Genomic DNA, 25,204 nt, shown 5'->3' on the forward strand with positions numbered 1-25,204 from the left:
TTAAGGATTTATTTGTTCATTTGAGAGAAAGAGGGGTAGAGGAAGGAAGCACAGGCAAACAGGTGGAGAGGCAGAGGGAGAGGGAGAGGCGGACTCCCCACTGAACTGGGAGCCCGACATGGGGCTAGATTGCAGGACCTGGAGATGGACTTGAGCTGAAGACAGACGCTCAACCACCTGAGCCACCCAGGTGTCGTTAAAGTGAGACTGTTAAGTTATGTGTTTTTCTCCAGTGTGTGTGTGGATGAGTGTATGTCTAAGAACAAGTGTGCGTGAGCACGTGTCCAAGTGTGTGTATATGTGCCTCTGTGTGTGTACATGTGTGTATATGTCTGTGTGTCTGTATAGGACCCAAGGTTTGTATTCAGGTTACAGGCATAGAGTAGGGGAACTAACGGGGCCGATGTTTAGTTAAGGGTCTATAATGAAGCAAGAAAAGACGACATTGGTGATGTGTGTGATAGGGTGATTATGATGCTGGGTCACAAAATTTAAGCTGAATAGGGAAGGAAGTGGGGACTTATGGGATCAAGAGCAGGAAAAAACATAGTGGGCTTCATGGATTATGGGTTCCTGTGGAGTCCAAGAATTGTTGAGAGTCCAAATAGTAGAGGTAATGAGTTGGATGAGTCAGAGGGATGCTTGAATTTGATATTATGGAGGGGTGCATTTATTGACAGTGATAAGATTTAATTAAGTAAGTAGTTCTCAACTGGAGTGTACTGCTTCCCCACTGAGATGTCTGGAAATGTGTGTTTGGGGGTGGGGAGGGTGCCACTGATATTCAGTGGGTGGGGACCAAAGGTGCTAAATGTTTTGCACTGAGCAGGATATTCCTACACATGGAGGAATCATCCTGCCCCAGGTGCCTGTTTAGAAACCTTATAGGGTATGACAGCAGGAGCGGGTAGCTGAGGAGGGTGGAACACAGGGCTTTGGAGAAGAATAAAAGACAAAGGCCTGGGTATGGAAGGTTACTGAATGTTGCATATGGGAATCACCGCAGATCATATCAGGACTGGTATTAGAATAGGTTGGTTTGGCTGCTAATGTCTTAAAGAAATGAGGGGACATGACTGCTGTAAGGACAGTCTGCTGCTATGAGCCTTGAAGTTGGGAGCTTTTAGGGGAGGACTTTGAAAGGACAGTGGTCTGGAAGTACTGATGAAAAGCAAAGGAAACATGCACCTTATTTGTGGGCTCATTGTATGAGTGCAGGAAAGAGTTGTAGGAGAGACAGTTTTCTTGAGAAGAGAGCTGAGGTTCAGTTATGGCAGGAAGGTGAAAGGGAGGGACTTAGTACTGTTGAATTTCATTTAATGACAAATTATATGTAGATTGAGAGGCAAGTAGTCTTGCTTAATGAAAAGAATGATGGAAGCCGTCAGAAGACTGGGTTGGAACCTGGATTTTGTCACTTAGTGACTCTAGAACTTTGACTAAGTCACTTATTTAAGAAGACTTGATGTTCATCATCTGGAAATTGTGTGTCAGACTTGGTGATCTCTAAGGTCTTTTCCAGCTCATAACTTTCAGTAATTCTCATATTGTAGAGAAATTTGTATTAAATTACCAGGTGAGAATAGGTGTATCAAGTGTGAATAGGGAAAACGAAGATGATAGTAACAGTTGAGTGTCCACTGTGTGCTAGGTGCATTTCTGAGCATTTTACGTGTTTTAATGCCTTCAAACCTTGTGTCTCCTACTGTGCTTTTGTAACTGCCACACAACTAGTAAGCCTGGAGACGTGATTTGAATTCTAGCAGTTTGACCTCTGTCACAGTTGGGGTTTCCTGGGAAGTGGACTGAGATGGAGGTTAGCATGCGGGAGGTTTATTAGGGAGTCCTTTTGGGATTACCACCTGTGAAAAGTAAAGAAAAGAAGGAAGCAGGATTGGGCAGAGGGAGAAGTGGAACTGCCATTCAGTCTCAGGGAGGGCCTCAACTGACCCCATAGAGAGCTTTGAAAATGAGATGGCTCTTCAAAATGGGGGGAAGGGGCCAGCCAGGCCTTCATATCCCAGCATGCACCTGTCATTGGATCTTGAGTGACCTGGGAAGGGGGTGTATATGACCTTAAATGAGGTGACTCATCAGCCAAGTCTATTCCAAAGAGGGCTGACAACTGGACACTGCCAGCTGCTATACTGCAGCAGCTGGGGAATAAGTCTTTTACTAGTGAAATGGGATTTTTGAGTTGGATCATAGTGCCCACCACAACACCAACATCTGTAGTCCCCAGTCCTTTGTTGCCTCCAGGGAGAGTATGAGGTTAAATGAGAATAGTGGAAGAAATTACACAGAGGCTTGGCTCCAAAACACTTAAAAAACAGCTTGATCTGGGCGCCTGGGTGGCTCAGTCCTTAAGCATCTACCTTTGGCTCCGGTCATGATCCAGGATCCTGGGATAGACCTGTGCATCGGGCTCCCTGCTAGGCGGGAATGCTTCTCCCTCTCTCACTCGCCCTGCTTGTGTTCCTGCTCTTGCTGTCTCTCTCTGTCAAATAAATAAATAAAATCTTAAAAACAAAACCAAAAACCAGCTTCATCATCATGCGTTTTTTTTTTTTTTTTAAAGATTTTATTTTTTTTTTAGTATATTTGCTGCTGAAGCGAGCACTAAAGATTTTATTTTTAAGTAATCTCTGCACCCCTGTGGGGCTTGAACTGACAAACCCAAGATCAGGAGTCACGTGCTCTAAGGACTGAGCCACTCAGGTAACCCCAAGCCATTTGTACTTTTATTTTTTTTAAAGATTTTATTTATTTATTTGACAGATAGAGATCACAAGTAGGCAGAGAGGCAGGCAGAGAGAAGGAGGAAGCAGGCTCCCTGCTGAGCAGAGAGCCCAACTCAGGGCTCCATCCCAGGACCTGGGATCATGACCCCAGCCGAAGGCAGAGGCTTTAACCTACTGAGCCACCCAGGCGCCCTGCTGTTCATATTTTTGACATGAGGACTTAACTCAAGGTTCATCTAGGGAGAAGCTAAGAATGTGGGTGCATCAGTGCCTTTGATAATCCTTTCTTACCTGGAGATGCTCTATTTAACATTTGGATATTCTAGGTCATCTTGGTTTCACTTTCTGATAAAGATTCTCCTATAGAGTAACTTAGAAATTTGGGTAAGTTTATTTGGATGTTTCCAGCATGGATGGCTTGGGAGAGTGGAAGAATGATTTTTCGTTTTCATTCGCTTAACAGGGTCTTTAACAGAGCCAAAGGTTTTAAATTTTGACTAGGTCCAATTTATCAAGTTTTCCTTTTATGGATTGTGCTTTTGGTGTCTAAGAATTCTTTGCTGGTCCTAAATTTCAAAGATTTTTTGTTTCTTCCTAGAAATTTTAGAGATTTATGTTTTACATGTAAGTCCATGATTCATTTTAAGTTAACTTTTGTATAGATTTGAGAGTTTTGGGTTGTTTTTGTTTTGTTTTATTTTGCCTCTGGATGTACAATTGCTACAGCACCACTGCATTCCTTTTGTGCCTTTATCAGAAATTATTTGAGCATATTTATCTCCTCCTCCTTCTCTGTTATGTTCAATTGATCTATGTGGTGTCCCTCTGTCAGTATTGTGCTGTCTTGATAACTATGTATAGTAACCCTTAACATCCAGAAGAAAGATTACTCCCATTTTATTCTTCTTTTTCAAAGTTGCTTTAGGGCCTTTCCCTTTCCATATAAATTTTTGCAGTAAGCTTGTCCGTATCTGCAAACCTACAGATCAGTTAGGGAAGAACTAATATCTGATTGAATCTTTCAGCCCTTGAATCTCTCCAATTGTTTAATTTCCTTTGATTTTTTTCCGTAGCATTTTGTCTTTTTCAGCATACAGATCCTGTATGTGTTTTGTTAGACTTATACCTAAGCATTTCATTTTCTTAGGGACACTTTGTAAATAATGCTTATTTTCTTTGGAGCTGTTGTAAGTGATACTGTGTTGATTTTGGTTTTACTGCTAGGATATATAAATGTAATTGATTCTTGTTTATTGATCTTACATCTTGGAACATTAGTTTTAGGAGTGATGATTGTTTTTGTTTTTAATATTTCTTGTGATGTTCTATGTAGAGAGTAATGTCATCTAAAGATAGAGATGGTCTTAAAACTTTTTTTTTCCAATTTTATTCCAGTTATTCTGATTTATTCCAGTTATTAACAGTATGTATTATTATTATTTTTTTTTTTTGCCCTGTTGCACTCTCTAGAACTCCGAGAACTATGCTGAATAAAGTGTGAGAATGGATATGTTTTCTTCGTACCCAGTCTTAAAGGGAAAACGTACATTCTCTCATCACTAAGTCTGATGTTAGCTGTAGGTTTTTTTTTTTTTTTTAAGATTTTATTTATTTATTTGACAGAGAAAGATCACAAGCAGACAGAGAGGCAGGCTGAGAGAGAGAGGAGGAAGCAGGCTCCCCGCTGAGCAGAAAGCCTGATGCGGGGCTCGATCCCAGGACCCTGGGATCATGAGCTGAAGGCAGCGGCTTAATCCACTGAACCACCCAGGTGCCCCCCCCCCATTTTTTATTCCTAGTTTTTTATTTTTTTTTTATTTATTTTTTTTTTTTTTAAAGATTTTATTTATTTATTTGACAGAGAGAGATCACAGGTAGGAAGAGAGGCAGGCAGAGAGAGAGAAGAGGAAGCAGGCTCCCTGCCGAGCAGAGAGCCCGATGCGGGACTCGATCCCAGGACCCTGAGATCATGACCTGAGCCGAAGGCAGCGGCTTAACCCACTGAGCCACCCAGGCGCCCCTATTCCTAGTTTTTTAAATGTGTTTTTTTTTTCCCATGAAATGAGATTAAAAATTTTTTTTTTAAAGATTTTATTTATTTATTTGACAGAGAGAAAGATCACAAATAGGCAGAGAGACAGACAGACAGAGAGATGAGGAGACGCAGGCTCCCTGCTGAGCAGAGAGCCCAATGCGGGACTCGATCCCAGGCCCCTGGGATCATGACCTGAGCTGAAGGCAGAGGCTTAACCCACTGAGCCACCCAGGCGCCCCGAGATTAAATTTTTTGAAATGAGATTCTTCTGCATCAGCTGGTGTGCAGTGATGACTTTTTTCTTGTTTGGCCTGTTCATGTGGTGGATTACATTGATTGATTTTTATTTTATTTTATTTACTTTTTTTTTTTTTTTTACATTGATTGATTTTTAAATATCAATACCTGAAATACCTTGCATACCTGAAATAAATAGCATTTGGGTCATGATGGTATATTCTTTTTATATGTTGCTAGATTCTGTTTGCTAATACTTTGTTGAGGATTTTGCAGCTAAATTCATGAGTCTGTGGTTTTCTTTTTTTTTGTAATGTCTTGGGCCTCATAAAACAAGTCGGGAAATATTCCTTCCTATTCTCTCTTCTGGAAGAGATTGTATAAAATTGGCATTAATTGTCCTTTAAATGTTTGATAAAACTCTCCAGTGAAACTGGAGCCTGGAATTTCTTTACAGGACTATTCAGGCTATTTTATCATGACTGAATTTTGTAGTTTGTGGTTTTCAAGAAATTGATGCATTACTTCTGAGTTGTCAAATTTATGAATGTAGAGTTGTTCGTAGTATTACCCTTTCCTGCTTAATGGCTATAGGGTCTGTTGACCTTAAAAATCTGTCAGTTAATTTACCAGCAAAAATAAGTTTATTCAGTAATAACAGAAAATTGCAATCCAGGACATGCAGGCTCTAGCAAAACCATAGACAGGTCCCATAAACAAAGGAGAGGAACATTTATTTTATGGAGAAGGAAGAGGAGAGAGTTGGCAGTGGTTGTTTATTTTTTTTTAAGATTTTATTTATTTATTTGAGAGAAAGAGAGAGTGACAGAGATAGTGAGAGAGAGCACAGTCTGGGAGGAGAGGGAGAACTAGGCTCCCAGGGAGCCCAGAGCCCAGTGTGGGGCCCTATCTCAGGACCATGACCTGAGCTGAAGGCAGATGGTTAACTGACTGAGCTACTCAAGTGTGTCGTCCCCCCCCCTCCTCCCCCCACCACACAGAGTGGTTATTTTGAAAGAAAGTCCATTGAAGAAAAGCACCAGTTCAGGGTGATAATTGTTTCTCATTGACTGAATTGCCCTGCTAGTCAGTTTCTTGTAGGAGGTGTAGTATGCATCTTGCCTTTGGGGGCCTGTAATGGAATTCCTTCCTGTTAAACATTCTTTTGGAGTAATTGCCGCTGAGTGGAAGGGCTCCCCCTTCTGGCTTCCCAGCTCCACTTTAATGAGGTTTCCCTTTGTTAATTTTCATATTTACCCCCTTTCATCAAGATCTTCCCTGAAAGCATAGCTGATCAAAAGTCAGGTTTTATTAATTCAGTGACCTTTTGACCCTCAGTGCCAGGAAAGATGTTTTCCTGGTTGTCATGGCCGGTATCAGAGGCAAAGTGCATGGAATTGGAAACCAGTTAAGGTCACATTTGAGTAACTAGGAAGGTTAGGCAAGAGAACTCTCAGGCACTGCCCACCTTATAGTCCTTATTTACGAAGATCGTGAGCTCCGAAGATCATATCCTTATTGGGAACGTCATTTTTACAAAAGCTCGATAGGCAGCACATACAGAAGAAAGTAACATGACGATTCCAAATTGTGTAGTGGTTTTAAACTGGAATCCTAGATCTGAAAGTAGCCAACTAAAAACATTTATTGACACTTTTTCCAGCATAAGAGAGAAAAGTTACCCCTGTGGAAGCAAACCTGAAGTTGTTGATGCTTCTTGGAAGTCTCCACTTCAAGCTGCTATGAAAGCATAATAGTGAATATAGCAAGAGCACACAGAAGGAATTGACAGTGCATTTTAGAAGATACAGTGCAGGTATAAACATGAAGCAATAGCTGAAAAACTTTTTGCAGAACAGCAAAACCTCAGAGACATTTTATTTTTTTATTATTATTTTTTAAAGATTTTTTTTTTTTAATTTGACAGAGAGAGACACAGCGAGAGAGGGAACAAAAGCAGGGGGAGTGGGAGAGGGAGAAGCAGGTTCCCTGCCTAGCAGGGAACCCGAGTGGGGCTCCATCCCAGGACCCTGCAACCACGACCTGAGCTGAAGGCAGATGCTTTAGGACTGAACCACCCAGGTACCCTATCAAAGACATTTTAACACAGCATTGTTATCTTGAAAGAACTGTTGTGGAACCCAACGTGTTGCATGCAGTTGGTAAGGTTGCAAATTCAGAGAACCATGAATTTGGATAAGAATCCAGAGTCACTTAGTAGTTCAGATGAAAGAAAGACTTTAGTGAATTCCGAACCTTTTAGAAGAAGCTAGTGAAAAATTAATTTGTCATGGGATCACAGTGAGGCTGTTTCTGAAAGGCCGTATCAAAACAAGAGGTTTCCCTCCCTTCAAACAAGGGTTTGGGAAATGCAGACAAGGGCATTCATTGTCTTTCCACAAATGAGAAGAAGCACTAGTGAGAAAAAGGTACACAGGCCTCGTCCAAACCTCTTGGGAAATCTGTCTTGTCAGATGTCGCCTGCTTCAGTTTCCGGAAATCTTAACTTTCAGGTCTCCAGGTGGCGTGCAGGACCAGTCAGGGCTTGGTGCTTTCCTCACATGTGTCACACGAGTCCAAGAATCTGTTTCTTAGAGTTTGGTGGCACATAGTGGTTAGCAGTAACTCTAAGGCCATTTCCAGCGAAGATCACGATGTGGGACTTGATCCCAGGACACTGGGATCATGGCCTGAGCCGAAGGCAGACATTTAACCGACTGAGCCAAGTAGGCATCCCAATGCATGGTTATTTTTAATAGAAACTGTTAGGCCTTTAGACATTGAAGTATATCTTTTTTATCAACTGTGGTTCAGAGGAGTCAGGGGCCAAGTGTATTAATGTCCTGTGACTATCTCAAGAAATGAGAATCTGTGAATTCCAAAGGGGGTGAATCTGAAATTTGGAAGGACTAACAGTACTGTTAGCCAGAGTGTTTGGAGGTTTTCTACAAATTTTGCCAGTTAATAGTGCCATATATGTGTTTGACTGACCCTGAGGATTGAAGGTGGTATGTACAATGAAAGGGGTATAAAAATGGCCGAACAGCACAGACTTGTTGAAGCCCTTGACTAGAAAAATGGGTTTCCCAATCGCTGAAGTTCAGAGAAAAGTTCTCCAAGTGGGGATAATCTTTTCCATCAGAAATACTGGCTCCTCTATGAGGAAGAGCTTCAGTCCACTGAGAAAGTATGCAAACCATAACTAAATCATACTCACATATCCATGAGACAGGGAAGCGTATGAAATTCCTTTATGCAAACCAGTTCCTCTCAGTTGTTCTTTGGCCTGGCAGAACATGAGGATAGGCACTTTTTGTAGCCTTATTAGTATTTCTCTACTGATACTGGTTCATGAATGATATCTTATCATTTTGTAGACGAATAGTTTAATGCACACAAAGTAGAAAGTGGGAACATTGGAATTTTGGGTAGGACTGGATTATCATTTGGTCCAAACCAGCATTCTCTTTTTATTGAAACAACAATTACTAGATTTCTAGTATTGTTTTTCCCTCTCTGGGACTAATTGCTGGGTATCTCTTTTTAGTTTTCTCAAATGATAATTGGGGAGAACATCCCTTTGGACCATGACGGAGGTTTGGCTATTGGTTTCCTTGAGAGCAGTGTTTTTGATGACTATATCAGCAAGGTTTACTCTGACCCAGGAAGTCAAGTCTGGAATGCCCAGGAACCTCCCTCTCAGAGGTTCAATAGCCAGAGCAGCAATAAAGCCAGAGCAGTTAATAGCCAGAGAAGCAATAAAAGTATGGCATCTAGTAAATTTTGGACATAGGAGCCATTTTTAATTTTATTCCCATTACAGGTAAGGAAACCTTAGTTCCCATAACGTCCCAAAGGCATACTGACAATGGGTATAAGTGTTTGCATTTATACCCTTGGCCATTGTACAAGCCAGAGGGAGGGCATAAAATTCAGCCTGTTGAGTAGCCAGAGATAAAGGTGCTGCCTCAGTGACTTCAAAGGAAGTTGTAATAGCATACCTAGCATGATGTTCAGCATTTTCATCCTTTTTTTCCCCTAAAGATTTTGTTTATTTGAGAGAGAGAGAGAGAGCACTAATAGGGGGAAGGGGCAGAGGGAGAAGCAGACTATCCCCTGAGCAGGAAGCCTGATGCAGGATTCAATCCCAGGACCCTAAGATCATGACTGGAGTTGAAGGCAGATACTTAACCAACAGAGCCACCCAGTCACCTTGCATTTTCATCCTTTAAATAGAACCATCAGTAAATCGTTAAAAATCTGCAGTGGCTAGAGGAGTTTTGTGTAAATTGTCACACGGAGTCAGAAGATGGTCTGTCAGCATTAAGCAGTCATGAGGGGTTTCGTCAGTGAAGGAGGGGAGAGGACTAGCAGGGTTAAGGTTATTGCAGCAAGGAAGAGTTCTGTGAGGAGCTGTTGGCAGCAGGATGTCCTAGGAGTTGAGAAGACTGAGAAGTGCTGAGCATGAGTAGAATTCAGGAATTACTGCATGGGGCACAGAAGGTTAAAGGGATCGCCCTGGGATTATTTCTTCAGTGGCTTTAACTAAAAGGAAAGTGGCAGGAATGGCTCTGAGGCAGAGGGGCTCAGAGCCCCAGGCTCCAGTTGTTGGTCATATTACCCATGGGTCAATGATGGTTCCCATGTTTTAGATGACTACTCTAAGACATTCCCTTCCCTCTCACATAAAAAGAGGAGAAAGGAAGTTGATAATTAGGATGTCTGAGGGCCAAGGGCTTTATTAGGCTTTTCTTTAAAGTCTCAAAAGCTGGGTACCTGAGTGGCACGGTCAGTTGAACATCTGACTCTTGGTTTCGTCTTGGGTTGTGATCTCAGGGTCATGAGATAGAGCCCCATGTTGGCATCCACGCTTAGTGCAGAACTGCTTAGGATTCTCTTCCTCTCCTTCTGCCCCCTCTCACCCCTGCATGCTCTTTTGCATGCATGCTCTCTCTCTTTCAAATAAATAAGTAAATCTTCTTTAAAAATCTATAAAAGTCTCAAAATCTATATCCTCCTGACCTTTTTTTTTTTTTCTTTAAGATTTTATTTATTTATTTGACAGAGAGAGAGAGAGATCACAAGTAGGCAGAGAGAGAAGGGGAAGCAGGCTTCCTGCTGAGCAGAGAGCCGGATGCGGGACTTGATCCCAGGACCCCGAGATCATGACCCGAGCCAAAGGCAGAGGCCCAACTGACTGAGCCACCCAGGTGCCTTCCTCCTGACCTTTTAAATAGTAGCATCAGGTTGGTCATTTTTTTAGTAAAGCATATAGAGATTGAGCCATAAAAAATAAGTTTGGAATCCACTTTCAATGGTAGACAGCCAGTCCAAGAAAACCTTATAATTGGTGTAGTTTTAGGTTTTGGAAAGTTTAGGGTGCCATGAAGCCTTCCTGGATCCAAATGTGCACCTTGTTTCAAGATCAGGTGCCCTATGTATCGAACCTGAATTGGAGCAAACTGCAGAGTTTTTTTTTTTTATTATTTTTTTAAAGATTTTATTTATTTATTTGACAGAGATCACAAGTAGGCAGAGAGGTAGGCAGAGAGAGAGGAAGGGAAGCAGGCTCCCTGCTGAGCAGAGAACCCAATGTGGGGCTCGATCCCAGGACCCTGGGCTCATGACCTGAGCCGAAGGCAGAGGCTTAACCCACTGAGCCACCCAGGCGTCCCCGGGTTTTCTTGTTTTTGCTTTTGGTTATTTTGGAGACTTTATATCCCCTTACAGCTGGAAGTTTTGACTAGTGATGCTGTCTCCTGTGAAGAGATTGGAGAAGAGCAGCAGAGAAGCTAATCATCTCCTTATTGTGACCAAGCAGGGCCTACAGAAAACTTCATATCATCCAAATCAGCTTTCAGGGATTGTGAAAAGTCAGAGGACTGTGTATGTAACCCTGGGGCATTACTGTCCCAGTGTATGCCTGTTTTTCCCAAGTGAAAGAAAAACAGCTACCCTTATCAACTGGACTACCAGAAAATTCACCACATAGATCAGTTCACCACGTAGATCAATAGATCACCACATAGTGAACAATTTCAGTGGGAAAGAATGTCAGTAACATATGGGAATTAGGAACAACAGGGTCCCAAGGAATAATGATGATATCGATTGCCCACAGGTCCTGGACAAGCCTCGATCTTTAGCCATTGGGTTTTCTCACAGGCAAAACCAAGGTATCACAGGTACTAGTTCAGGGGATATTGAGGCCCTGAGCTTTGTAATCTTCTATATGAGCTTGATGCCTTGAAAGGTTTTTTTTATTTATAGGGTATTGATTCATTCTGGGGAGAGGTTTTGAGGGATCTGAATATTGATGGGAGGTGTACTGTGGATGCTGCCAATAAAAATTGAAGATTGTGCTCATAAAGAGGAAAGTAGTTGATCCAATAGGAACAAGTGACAGTGTTTCCAGACAGTTGTAGTACCATCAGAGACAGAGCAAATAAAAGATGTCAGGGGTAATCTAATCCCCTGGTTAGCTATCTTGATTACTGCTGTCAAATTCTAGAATTACTTTCCCCTTGTGGGAGAAATTTCACATGATATTTTTCTAAGAAATCTCAACTTGACAAATGAAAAGGGTAGAGGAACTAAGAGAGAAAAGGATGTATATCTCTCAAACGCCCTAAACAAGGGGGAATAGGTTCAAAGACAGGAACATGTTGAGGTTCATTAGAGACGCCACTATTTGAACTGTGTTTTTTTTTAAAGAATTTTATTTATTTATTTGACAGAGAGAGATCACAAGTAGGCAGAGAGGCAGGCAGAAAGAGAGGAAGGGAAGCAGGCCCCTGCTGAGCAGAGAGCCTGATGTGGGACTCGATCCCAGGACCCTGAGATCATGACCTGAGCCGAAGGCAGTGACTTAACCCACTGAGCCACCCAGGCGCCCTGAACTGTTTTAGTACTCTGAGACAGAGGCTGCTTTACAGCAGTGGGCTTGAGCACCAAGAGTGTAGCTCCCATGTCAGTAAGGGCAGAAAGAGATTCATTCCCAGTATGGAGAGTGGTTGCTCCAAGCCAGTTAAGAGGGAAGATTAGGAAGAGACTCGGTAGTTTCTTGGAGCTCCTTCATTGGGAGTTAGGAGGGCATTCGTTAGGCTGACTCAGTGGCTGAAGCTCCTGGAGCACTTAAGTTGGTAATAGTCTTTTTTCCAATGTCATGATCCTTTGCGATAATAGCAGAAACTAGGGGGCTTTGATGAACATCCTTCATTTGCCAGAGTTAAAAGTTGAGAATTTTAGCAGTCTTCATTTTAGGTGACTCCTGTGGGGTACTAGCAAGCTGGTTTGCTAAATTTAGACTAAATCTGGAGTAGGCATAGTTTCCCATCCCAGGAGAACTGGTTCAGCCCATTAATAAACATGGTTAAATGCTACCTAGGCAGATTGAACATCTAAAGGAGGACTAGAAGTTTTTTAAGACAATTTGGAGTTGATTGCAGTGGTCAAAAACATGGGGCGCCTGGGTGGCTCAGTGGGTTAAAGCCTCTGCCTTTGGTTCGGGTCATGATCCCAGGGTCCTGGGATTGAGCCCCGCATCTTGCTCTCTGCTCAGCAGGGAGCCTGCTTCCTCCTCTCTCTCTCTCTCTCTGCCGCCTCTCTGCCAACTTGTAATCTCTGCCTGTCAAATAAATAAATAAATAAAATCTTAAAAAAAAAACACCAAACCAAAAAACAGGTTCATCAGGCTTTTGTGTGCAAGTCTGAATCTTGTTCTAGTCAACAGGCTTAGAAAAGTCTACTGCCGTGGCTCAGTGGAGATGTACAGTAAGTGTTCTAGCATCCTGCCAAAAGTTGGGAGTTTGTTTCTCTAAATCCCCTTCAGGATATTCCCATCAGGCTGGCTTCATGCAGTTTTAGCCTGGTCCTTACCAAGAAGCATGTGGACTAATTGATAAAAATCTGAAAAACTGGGCGCCTGGGTGGCTCAGTGGGTTAAAGCCTCTGCCTTTGCCTCTGCCTTTGGCTCAGTCGTGATCTCAGGGTCCTGGGTTTGAGCCTTGCATCCGGCTCTCTGCTCAGCACGGAGCCTGCTTTCTCTTCTCTCTCTGCCTGCCTCTCTGCCTACTTGTGATCTCTGTCTGTCAAATGAATAAATAAAATCTTTTAAAAAAAATCTGAGAAACTATGAATTTGAATAACCTTATTAAATTCTCTAGCAAAGCTATTGTAGGGGTGGTCCTTCATCGCTTTAGCAAAACTCTTTAACTGTGACTCTCAATTTGGCCTTTGTCCAGAGAACCTAAGAAATTGGGGGTTCATTTGGATCCTCAAAAGATAACTTTAAAGGGACAGATTCTGATAGGCTCAGGGGAAGGGAGTGGGGAGAGAGGTTCAGGGCAAAATGGAAGTTTGGTGAAAGAATTAGCATGGGGGAGAAGGGGGCACAAAGAGGTCAGGATTGTGGATGGTGGTGGAAGTGCGGCCTCAGCTCTGGCTGCTGCAGCCTTGAGGCATAGAAGACAAGGGAGGGGGGAACAGCGGCCTCACAAGCCTTCTTGTCTTTTTTTAAAGGTTTGCCTCAGTTAGTCTAGACATTCTATTTTGTGGCGAGGCAATTTTATTTTTTATTTATTTTTAAATTTTTTATAGGTTTTATTTATCTATTTGACAGAGATGCAGCAAGAGAGGGAAGACAAGCAGGGGGAGAGTGAGAGGGAGAAGCAGGTTGCCTGTTGAGCAGGGAGCCCAATGTGGGGCTTGATCCCAGGGCCCCGGGACCATGACCTGAGCTGAAGGCAGCCTCCTAAGGGCTGAGCCACCCAGGCACCCCGTGGAGAGGCAATTTTAGATTCCTGATAACATTTGGAAGCTTCAAAATCTGAATCAAAACATCCCATTCAGTTTCCACAATTTTAGAGCCTTAACTATTCAATTCAGTTTTGAGGAAAGTATGTTTGGAAGGATTGGAAGTTCCCTCTGATGGTCATTTGAGGTTCTAAGTTACTTTTTTTTTTTTTTTAAAGGTTTTATTTATTTATTTGAGTGTGTGAGAGAGCATGAGAGGGGAGTTCAGAGTGGGAGAAGCAGACTCCCCATGGAGCCAGGAGCCTGATGCGGGACTCGATCCCAGGACTCCGGGATCATGACTGGAGTCAAAGGTAGCCGCTTAACCAGCTGAGCTACCCAGGCACCCCCTGAGTTACTTTTGATTAAATTGGTCTGTTTATTAGAAATGTGCACGAGGAAGGACTATAATACTGAGATATAAAATGGGGGCAGCTGGCTGGCTCAGTTGGAAGAGCATATAACTTTTTTTTTTTTTTAAGATTTTATTTATTTATTTGACAGATCGAGATCACAAGTAGGCAGAGAGGCAGGTAGAGAGAGAGAGAGAGAGGAAGAAGCAGGCTCCCTGCTGAGCAGAGAGCCCGCTATGGGGCTCGATCCCAGGACCCTGGGATTGTGACGGGAGCCGAAGGCAGAGGCTTTAACCCATGGAGCCACCCAGGCGCCCTGGAAGAGCATATAACTCTTGATCTCAGAGTTGTATCAGCCACATGTTGGGTTTACAGATTACCTATAAATCTATAAAACTTAAAAAAATTTTAATAAAAAATTAAAATAAATATAAAATCAGGCCGGGGTCCCAGTAAGGGGGGGTGCCGCAAAGCAATTTGATGATAGAGATCCCATTTTTTAGGGTTTTCTTTGTTTTCTAGAGGAAAAAACCAATTCCTAAACAGAACTGTTTAAAGAGGAACAGCCTGGTTCCAAAGGAATCAGACCAAAGGCCAGTACATTCCAATAGGAACAGCCCAGTTCCAAAGGAATCAGACTGAAATTTAGTACAGTTTAGTGGGAAAACTCTGGTTCTAAAAAGGAGATGGACTGAAGGCCAAAGGAGTATTCTCAGAAAAGACAAAGCCTTAATGTAGATCTTTAAGAAACCCTAGAGAGACCAAACACACAAAGCAGAATTTGAATATAGGGGGAAGCTTAACCTTCAAACTCCAGTGTATGTAAGAAAGTACTGAACTCAATTATCTCTGTGGCTACTGGGTGCCTGTTTGCTTACCAAACGGTTATTGGGGATCTTCCCTTGACCTCACTTCTCTTCACCAAATGATATTAAAAATTATTAAAAATTAACCTTAGGGGTGGCTGAGTGGCTCATTTGTTTAGGCATCTGACTCTTGATTTCAGCTCAGGTCATGATTTCAGGGTCATGGCATTGACCCCAGTGTTGGGCTCGTGCTCTGCCAGGCAGGGAGTCTGCTTGTGATTCCTTCTCCCTCTCTCTCTGCTAGCTTGCATGTGCGCTCTCTCTCTCTCAAGTAATAAATCTTTTTTAAAAAATTAACCTTAAAATATTTACTTTATCAGCAAACGTGGGTTTATTTGGGAATAACAGAAAATTGCAATTTGAGACATGCAGAATTGTGTCAAAACCATAGACACATCTCACAAACACAGGAGAAGAACATTGTTTTATGGAGCAGGAGGAGGAAATTTGAAAGGGTTGTTTTGAAAGAAAGTTCATTGGAGAAAAGCATGAGTTCAGGGTAATGATAGTTTCTCCTTAGCTGAAATGCAGGGATAGTTTCTTCTAGGAAATGCAGTGTAGTGTGTTTCCCTGTTGGAGCCTATAATTGGTAATGCTTCCTGTAATTGACATTGAGTGGGTAATACACCCCCCTCCCCAAAATCTGGCCTCCCACTCCAGTTTAGTAAGGTTTCCTTTAATTAATTTTCACAGGTCTATAATGATACCCCTGTTTCCTTACTTGTATTGGTGATTTGTGTCTTCTCTCTCTCTCTTTTTTTTTTTATTTTTGTCAGTCTTTCCAGGGTTTATAGATTTCATTGACCACCACCCCCACCCAGAAAACTAGCTTTTTGTTTTATTGATTTTCTCTTTTTTCCTGTTTTCAGTTTATTGATTTCTGTTAATCTTTATTATTCTCTTCCATTCGCTCAATTTGAGCTTATTTTGTTCATCTTTTTCTACTTTCTTTTTCTGGTTTCTTGACTGAGGAACATATTTTTTGTTTGTTTGTTTTGTGTTCTGTTGTTGTTGTTGTCTAGGAATTTCTGTGCCCCGATTGGGGCCTGAATTCTCAGTCCTGAGATCAAGAGTTGCACGCTCTTCTGACTGAAGCAGCCAGGTGCTCCCAGAATTTACATTAAGGATTTGAGATCTTTTGTCTTTGTTATTGAAAACATTTAATGCTATATTATTTCCCTCTCGGCACTGTTAGAGATGCCTTCCATAATTTTAGTATGTTGCAGTTCCATTTTTATTCACTTCTGTGTATATTTTAAATTTCTTTTTAGACTTCCTCTTTGACAGTTGCTTAGTAAGGAGTGTGTTGTTTAGTGTCCATGTGTTTAATGATGTTCTGTTGTAATTCTGTTACTGATTTCTAGTTTGAGTCCATTATGGTCAGAAAACATATTCTGCGTGATTACAATTCTTTTTTTTTTTAATTAATTTTTTATTTTTAAAATTTCTTTTCAGTGTACTAGAATTCATTGTTTATGTACTACTCTAGTTCTCCATGCAATACGTGCCTTCCATAATACCCACCACCAGTCTCACCCAATACAATTCTTTAAAATTTGTTAAAGTTTTTTTATCTGGGTTATGGTATTTTGAATATTCCATGGATGCTTGAAAAGGTCTTTCATTTTGAAAGCAGATTAAGAGTTATAAACAGCTCAGTTGTTCTCATCATCTATCTGTTTATTTTGCAGATAGGATGAAATGAGTTATTTATTGAATGGATGACTCTTAGCTTGGGAAAGTATGAGAAAATATATTTATAAAGAATATTTGATTTCTTTGGAGGGATGTGAGAGTAGATACAATTTGCACGTATCATGCTGTAATGAAATTTTTCCCATTCTAGACATTTTTGGATAATTTAGATACGTCATCTTATAGTAGTAGTTGTGTCTGTAGTGTTACAATATTCTGGAGCTGGCCTGTAAATATATTAGATAACTGCCCCAAATTATGTAAAGTAAATGTTTGAACTAAGAGAGTAGACAGGTTCATAATTTAAGTTTAATGTATATGGAAGAATTTGACATGAGAGATCTCATCTTAAAAATCTGTGGTAAGAGGTGAATATTTCCCCAAATACAGAATGAATATTCTCATCCACAACTGAAGTATGGTAGTAGTATTATAATGTGGTAAGGTAGAGTTGGTGAGTTTACTGAAAATGTGTGGATGTTGGAAACCCAGGAGATCTTGATTATATGTGAGTTTCTTCAAAGGAAATATGAGTATACATGGTAGCATTCTGTTGATAAAAGAGGCTTTGTGATAATAGATCTATGAACAGTTGGGCCTTAGAAGAAAGTTTACCACATTGTATCACCTACAACAGTTCAGAGGCACTGTAATCAGAAAGTTTCTGTTCCTAAGGTTAAGACTCCCACCTTTGGTGTGTTCATTAAAAAAATACTGAGTTTATATCTCAGATTTTTCATATTCAGTGCATTTTTCTAAATAATGATATAAGTTTGAGTATTTTATCTGAGAAGCAATTTTGTGGTTCTCTTTTTTAAAGATTGTATTTGTTTTGAGAGAGTACGTAAGTGGGGGTGGAGGTGAAGAATCTGGTACGGACAGAGCCTGACACGGAGCTCTGTCCCATGACCTGAGCTGAAATCAAGAGTCAAGACACTTAACTGACTGAGCCACCCAGGTGCCCCAATTTTGTGGTTCCTTAATGCCTCTTCCTTTGAAGTAGTAGAATATGTGTAATTTTGATTCCAAAATTAATAAACTAAGAACTAATTTACAAGAGCAAAAGCTTTTGCACAGCAAAGGAAACAGTTAACAAAATCAAAAGACAACTGACAGAATGGGAGAAGATATTTGTAAACGACATATCAGATAAAGGACTAGTGTCCAAAATCTATAAAGAACTTAGCAAACTCAACACCCAAAGAACAAATAATCCAATCAAGAAATGGGCAGAAGACATGAACAGACATTTCTGCAAAGAAGACATCCAGATGGCCAACAGACACATGAAAAAGTGCTCCATATCACTCGGCATCAGGGAAATACAAATCAAAACCACAATGAGATACCACCTCACACCAGTCAGAATGGCTAAAATCAACAAGTCAGGAAATGACAGATGCTGGCGAGGATGCGGAGAAAGGGGAACCCTCCTACACTGTTGGTGGGAATGCAAGCTGATGCAACCACTCTGAAAAACAGCATGGAGGTTCCTCAAAATGTTGAAAATAGAACTGCCCTATGACCCAGCAGTTGCACTACTGGGTATTTACCCTAAAGATACAAACGTAGTGATCCAAAGGGGCACATGCACCCGAATGTTTATAGCAGCACAATGTTCACAATAGCCAGACTATGGAAAGAACCTAGATGTCCATCAACAGATGAATGGATCAAGAAGATGTGGTATATATACACAATGGAATACTATGCAGCCATCAAAAGAAATGAAATCTTGCCATTTGCGACAACATGGATGGAACTAGAGCATATCATGCTTAGCGAAATAAGTCAAGCAGAGAAAGACAACTATCATATGATCTCCCTGATACGAGGAAGTGGTGATGCAACATGGGGGCTTAAGTGGGTAGGAGAAGAATCAATGAAACAAGATAGAATTGGGAGGGAGACAAACCATAAGTGACTCTTTTTTTTTTTTTTTTTTAAGATTTTATATATTTATTCGACAGAGAGAGAGATCACAAGTAGGCAGAGAGAGAGAGGAGGAAGCAGGCTCCCTGCTGAGCAGAGAGCCCGATGTGGGACTCGATCCCAGGACCCTGCGATCATGACCTGAGCCGAAGGCAGCGGCTTAACCCACTGAGCCACCCAGGCGCCCCATAAGTGACTCTTAATCTCACAAAACAAACTGAGGGTTGCTGGGGGGAGGGGGGTTGGGAGAAGGGGGGTGGGGTTATGGACATTGGGGAGGGTATGTGCTTTGGTGAGTGCTATGAAGTGTGTAAACCTGGTGATTCACAGACCTGTACCCCTGGGGATAAAAATATATGTTTATAAAAAATAAAAAATTAAATTAAAAAAATTTATGTATCTTGGGATGCCTGGGTGGCTCAGTCATTGAGCATCCACCTTCAGTTCAGATCATGATCCCAGGGTCCTGGGATCGAGTCCTGAATTGGGCTCCCTGTTCAGTGGAGAGCCTGCTTCTTGCTCTGCCTGACACTCCCCTTGCTTTTGCTAACTTGCTCTCTCTACTGCTCTCTAACAAATAAATCTTCTAAAATCTTCTGTATCTTTATCACTTTTTTTTTTTTAAGAATTTTATTTATTTATTTGACATAGAGAGATCACAAGTAGGCAGAGAGGCAGGCAGAGAGAGAGGAAGGGAAGCAGGCCCCTGCTGAGCAGAGAGCCCAATGTGGGACTCGATCCCAGGACCCTGAGATCATGACCTGAGCTGAAGGCAGTGGCTTAACCCACTGAGCCACCCAGGCGCCCCTCTTTATCACTTTTTGTCTGCTTGTTCAAAGGCTGAGAGAAATGTATTAATCTTCCAGTATAATTGTGGACTGATTTCTTCTAGTGGGTTCTTCAGTTTTTGCTGTGCGATTGAGTATATCATACAAGGCCATGTTATTCTATGACTGTAGGTTTTTAGGACTTTCAAATTATGAGACCGATGATGTGCTGCCTACTGCACTAAGAAGGCACTTGATTAGTAGGTTTTTAAATTATTGAATATTCCAGGAGAATTGTCCTTTTTTTTGTATCTTTATTTCCAGAAATACTTTTTTAAAGTCTAATCTGATACTACTTGGCTTTAATTTGGTAGTATCTTAATGGCATCTTTTTTTCCTGTGCTTTCACTTTCAAATTTTCTGTGTCCTTATATTTTAAATGTATCTCTTGTTAACACCTAAAGCTACATATAAAAAAAAAAAATCTAGTCTCCTGGACTACCCATTTCCCTCCCTCCCCCAGTTATTAGATATTGTGAATTGTGCTTTTTAAAAAAGATTTTATTTATTTATTTGACAAAGAGAGACACAGCAAGAGAGGAACACAAGCAGGGGGAGTGAGAGAGGAAGAAGCAGGGTTCCCACTGAGCAGGGAGCTCTTTCCAGGGCTCTACCCCAGGACTCTGGGATCATGACCTGAGCTCAAGACAGATGCTTAATGCCTGAGCCACCCAGCTGCCCTGAATTGTGCTTATTGCACGTTCTTGTATATGTCTGTGCTACACATAATTGTTTGGTCATAGGGTATGCAAATGTTTAATTACAGAAGATACTGCCAACAGTTTTAAAATCTTGTGCCAGTTTTTAACACCATCAGAAGTGCATGAGAACTGGAGTGCGAGGGTGGCTTAGTCCATTAAGCTTCTGATTCTTTGATTTTGGCTGAGGCGATGATCTCAAGTTCAAGAATGGAACCCTGCTATCGGGCTCTGTGCTTCCCCACCCCACCCCTGCATGTGCCTGCTCTCGCTCTCAAATAAATCTTAAAAAAAAAAAAAAAAAAAAAAGGGTATGAGAATTGTTGATCCACTTAAGTGCCCAAATTGGTACTGTTTCTTACTTCTTTAAGTTATACCATTTAGTGGATATGTGTATCTCATTGTGGTTTTGGTGTGTTTGGGTTTGGTGTTTTGTTTTTTGTTTTTGAGATATAACATTATATTAGTTACAAGTGTACAACATAGTGATTCAGTATTTGTATACACTGCCAGATGATCATCACCATAAGTCTTGTTAACATTCATCACCATAGGGGCACTTGGGTGGCTCAGTGGGTTGGGCCTCGGCCTTCGGCTCAGGTCATGATCTCAGGGTTCTGGGATCAAGCGGGGCTCTCTGCTCTGGCGAGGAGCCTGCTTCCCCGCCCTTTCTGACTGCCTCTCTGCCTGCTTGTGATCTCTCTCTCTCTGTCAAATAAATAAATGTTAAAAAAAAATTTCATTGCATCACCATAATAGTTACAATTTTTTTTCTTGTGATGAGGACTTTTAAGATTTACTCTCTGTAACTTTCAAATATGTAATACAGTATTATTAACTGTAGTCATTATGCTGTACATTGTATCCCCTGACTTACTTATTTTATAACTGGAAGTTTGTACCTTTTGACCACATTCACCATTTCACTTATTCCCACCCCCTACCTCTGATAACCACCAGTCTGTTCTCTTTGTGAGTTTAGGTTTTTTTGTTTGTTTTAGATTCCACATATAAGTGAGATCATAGGTTATTTGTCTTTCTCTGACTTAATTTCACTTAGCATAATGCCCTAAAGGTACATTCATGTTACTACAGATAGTAATGCCGTTGTAGTCTCCTGGATTTTTTTTTTTTTAAGATTTTATTTATTTGAGAGAGAGGTAGTGAGAGAGCATGAGTGGATTGGGGGGAGAGGGAGAACCTCAGCAGGGAGCCCCACTCAGGACTCTCTCTATCCCAGGTTCTTGGGATCATGACTTGAGCCAAAGGCAGATGATTAACTGACGGAGCCGCCCCAGTGCCCCTGTAGTCTCCTAGATTTTTAACAGAACTTTGGTCCATGTACATTTAATGTAATTACTGACACATAGAAGTTTAGACCTACCATCTTTCTTTGTGCTTTTTGACCCACATATTCCATTTTTCTTTTTCTTTAACTTCTTGTCTTCTTTTGAATCATTTCTTCTCATTCTGTCTCATCATTACTTACATCAGTTTGGACTGCACGTAGACTTGATTCCCACTGATGTAGTGATTATCCTAATTACAGAACATTTCCTTAGCAAGGTATAAAGTTATACCTTTACTCTCAGATAATCTAGTAATCTTAGAACACTTATTTTCATTTATTCTCTTTCTAATTTACTGTCATTGTTCAGATTTAATTTTATCTTTTTCTCTTTTAACCCCATAAGACATAGTTATTTCATGCAGTCAAATTATTTGATTTTTTCCCCACATATTTCTTTCTTTGCTCTTCATTCTTTCATACATGTCTAAAATTTCATTTGAGATTACTTTTTTTTTTTTTTTAAATTTTAAGAATATGCTTTAGAAAAACTTTAGCACTGTAGGTACTTGGGGCTGGGTAGTTTAGTTGTAAAGGACTGTGCATTGTAAGATGGCTAGCAACATTCCTGGCCTCTGCCCACTAGATGACAGCAGCACCCCACATTTTGACAACCCAGATGTCAGTGAGGGTGAAAATTTTTCCTGTTTGAGAACTACCGCTTTAAAATTTCATTTGATGTAACTCAGCAGATAGTGGTGCCTGTTTTTCTTTGTTAAAAATACCTAGCTCTTTTTGAAAAGGATTTTCATTGGGCATAGAATTCTACTTTTTTTTTTTCCCTCCACATTGTGCTGGGTTCTTTCACTGTTGCCCTTGAGAAGTCCTCTGACTACTGCTATTTTAAATATAATCAGTCGGGTTTTTTTCCTTCAGTGGCTTTTATAAAGTCCTTATCTTCAGGTGTTCTGCAGCTTCCATTATGTTGTGTTTTTATTAGAATTCTTTTTATTTATTCCACATGGCAGTAAGTTTCTTGTATCTATGGATTAGTGTCTATCATTAGTTATAGAACATTTCAGCCATTATCTCTTCACATTTTGCCTCTGAACAACTCTCTTTGTCTTTCTCACTCTATCCTTCATGTCTTAGCATTTTATGTTTTGCATCTGTCTCTCTGTTTCAGTTCATACAGTCTCTTTCCTGTCATCCATTTTTCTTCTAGCTCTAATGTGTTGTATCTGGTTCATTTTTCAGTCTACTGTAGTTTTGTCTTTCCTGAAGATATTTTCAAGCTTATCTTGAAGCATAATCTTCTTTAAAACACGGTAAGCATAATTCTTTTATAATATGTCTGATTCTGCTATCTTTTGTTTTTGCTTCTTGCTCATGGTACTTTGTGTGATTAGTTATTTTTTATTCTTTGCTGTGTAATGATTGAAAAATTGTTTATGGGAATTCTTTGTGGCCAAGGATGAGAGTGCCTTTCTCTGGAAAGAACTTAGAGTTATCAGGTCTCTGGGGAACCATTTTAAGGGTTTCAGGCTTCAGCCCTTCCTTCCCCATATCCATGCAACTTTCCTTCTATTACCTTACTCTGAAGGCAGTAAGGCCCTTTGGAAGTCCCAGCTTAATAGGGGAAGAGGGTCTCCTATCTTTACCTAGAAAAAAAACCCTGGTCTTTCATATCCCCCTATCCTTTGAGAGCAGTTCAGATCTATCTTGATAAGCAATTCTGTTTACTCTTCGATCTTGCACTAGCTCAAATTTTACCCTGGTCGTTTGGAATCTAGAGTCTTAATATAAGTGAAGGACAGAGAAATGTCAAGAAATATGAGTGCAAGCTAATAAGGTAGAGTGCCTCAGTTTCATGGTTGTTGACAGAAGACATGAGAATCCTGGTTCAGAGAAAAGGGGTTTTATAACTCATGGTATAGCAAATAGCATGAATTTCATGTTTGCTCAGTCTCCCTTGCCCTCCAAATTGCAGAGAGTACTGTAGAGTTTGCATCATTGCTGAGGGGGACTCCAAGCTTAAGAAACCCCAAACTTTTTTTTAATCTTTAAAAAAATTTTGTTATTATTTTTATTAACATACAATGTATTATTTGCCCCAGGGGTACAGGTCTGTGAATCGTCAGGCTTACACACTTCACAGCACTCACCATATCACATACCCTCCCCAACGTCCATAACACAACCACCCCCTCCATACCCCCACTCACCCCAGCAAACCTCAGTTTGTTTTAAGAGTGATTAATCAAACCCTCAGTTTGTTTTAATTAAGAGTGTCTTATGGTTTGTCTTCCTTCCAATCCCATCTTGTTTCATTTTTTCCTTCCCTACCCCTCAAACCCCCCACTCTGCCTCTCAAATTCCTCATATCAGGGAGATCATATGATAATTGTCTTTCTCTGATTGACTTATTTCGCTCAGCATAATATCCTCTAGTTCCATTAATGTCGTTGCAAATGGCAAGATTTCATTTCCTTTGATGGCAGGATAGTATCCCTGTGTGTGTGTGTGTGTGTCTTGCATCTTCTTTATACGTTCATCTGTTGATGGACATCTAGGTTCTTTCCATATGGCTATTGTGGATATTGCTGCTATAAACATTCAGGTGCATGTGCCCCTTCGGATCACTACATTTGTATCTTTAGGGTAAATACCCAGTAGTACGATTGCTGGGTCGTAGGGTAGCTCTATTTTCCATTTTTTGAGGAACCTCCATGCTGTTTTCCAAGAGTCGCTGCACCAGCTTGCATTCCCACCAACAGTGTAGAAGGGTTCCCCTTTTTCTGCATCCTCTCCAACGTTTCCTGACTTGTTAATTTTAGCCATTCTGACTGGTGTGAGGTGGTATCTCATTGTGGTTTTGATTTGTATTTCCCTGATGCCGAGTGATGTTGAGCATTTTTTCATGTGTCTGTTGGCCATCTGGATGTCTTCTTTGCAGAAATGTCTCTTCATGTCCTCTACCCATTTCTTGATTGGATTATTTGTTCTTTGGGTGTTGAGTTTGATAAGTTCTTTATAGATTTTAGATACTAGCCCTGTATCTGATGTCATTTGCGAATATCTTTGCCTATTCTGTCAGCTGTCTTTTGGTTTTGTTGACTATTTCCTTTGCTGTGCAAAAGCTTTTGATCTTGATGAAGTCTCAGTAGTTCATTTTTGCCCTTGCTTCCCTTGCTTTTGGTGATATTTCTAGGAAGAAGTTGCTGTGGCTGAGGTCAACGAGGTTGCTGCCTGTGTTCTCCTCAAGGATTTTGATGGATTCCTGTCTCACATCGAGGTCTTTCATCCATTTTGAGTCTATTTTTGTGTGTGGTGTAAGGAAATGGTTCAATTTCATTTTTCTGCATGTGACTGTCCAGTTTTCCCAACACCATTTGTTGAAGAGACTGTCTTTTTTCATTGGACATTCTTTCCTGCTTTGTCGAAGATTAGTTGGCCATAGAGTTGAGGGTCTATTTCTGGGCTCTCTATTCTGTTCCATTGATCTGTGTTTCTGTTTTTGTGCCAGTACCATACTGTCTTGATGATTACAGCTTTGCAATAGAGCTTGAAGTCTGGAATTGTGATACTACCACTTTGGCTTTCTTTTTCAACCTTCCTCTGGCTCTTCGGGGTCTTTTCTGGTTCCATATAAATTTTAGCATTATTTGTTCCATTTCTTAAAAAAAAAAAAATTGATGGTATTTTGATAGGGATTGCATTAAATGCATGGATTACTAGG

At 40.8% G+C, this 25,204-nt stretch overlaps 1 protein-coding gene across 2 annotated transcripts in view; it reads left to right on the top strand.

Moving 5' to 3' along the window:
* ATF1 (activating transcription factor 1) overlaps window positions 1-25,204 on the top strand; it is an 89,030-nt gene that overhangs the window by 15,630 nt on the left and 48,196 nt on the right. The window lies entirely within an intron of this gene.

Source organism: Mustela erminea, chromosome 6 (assembly GCF_009829155.1).
Source record: "Mustela erminea isolate mMusErm1 chromosome 6, mMusErm1.Pri, whole genome shotgun sequence".
Lineage (NCBI taxonomy): Eukaryota > Metazoa > Chordata > Mammalia > Carnivora > Mustelidae > Mustela > Mustela erminea.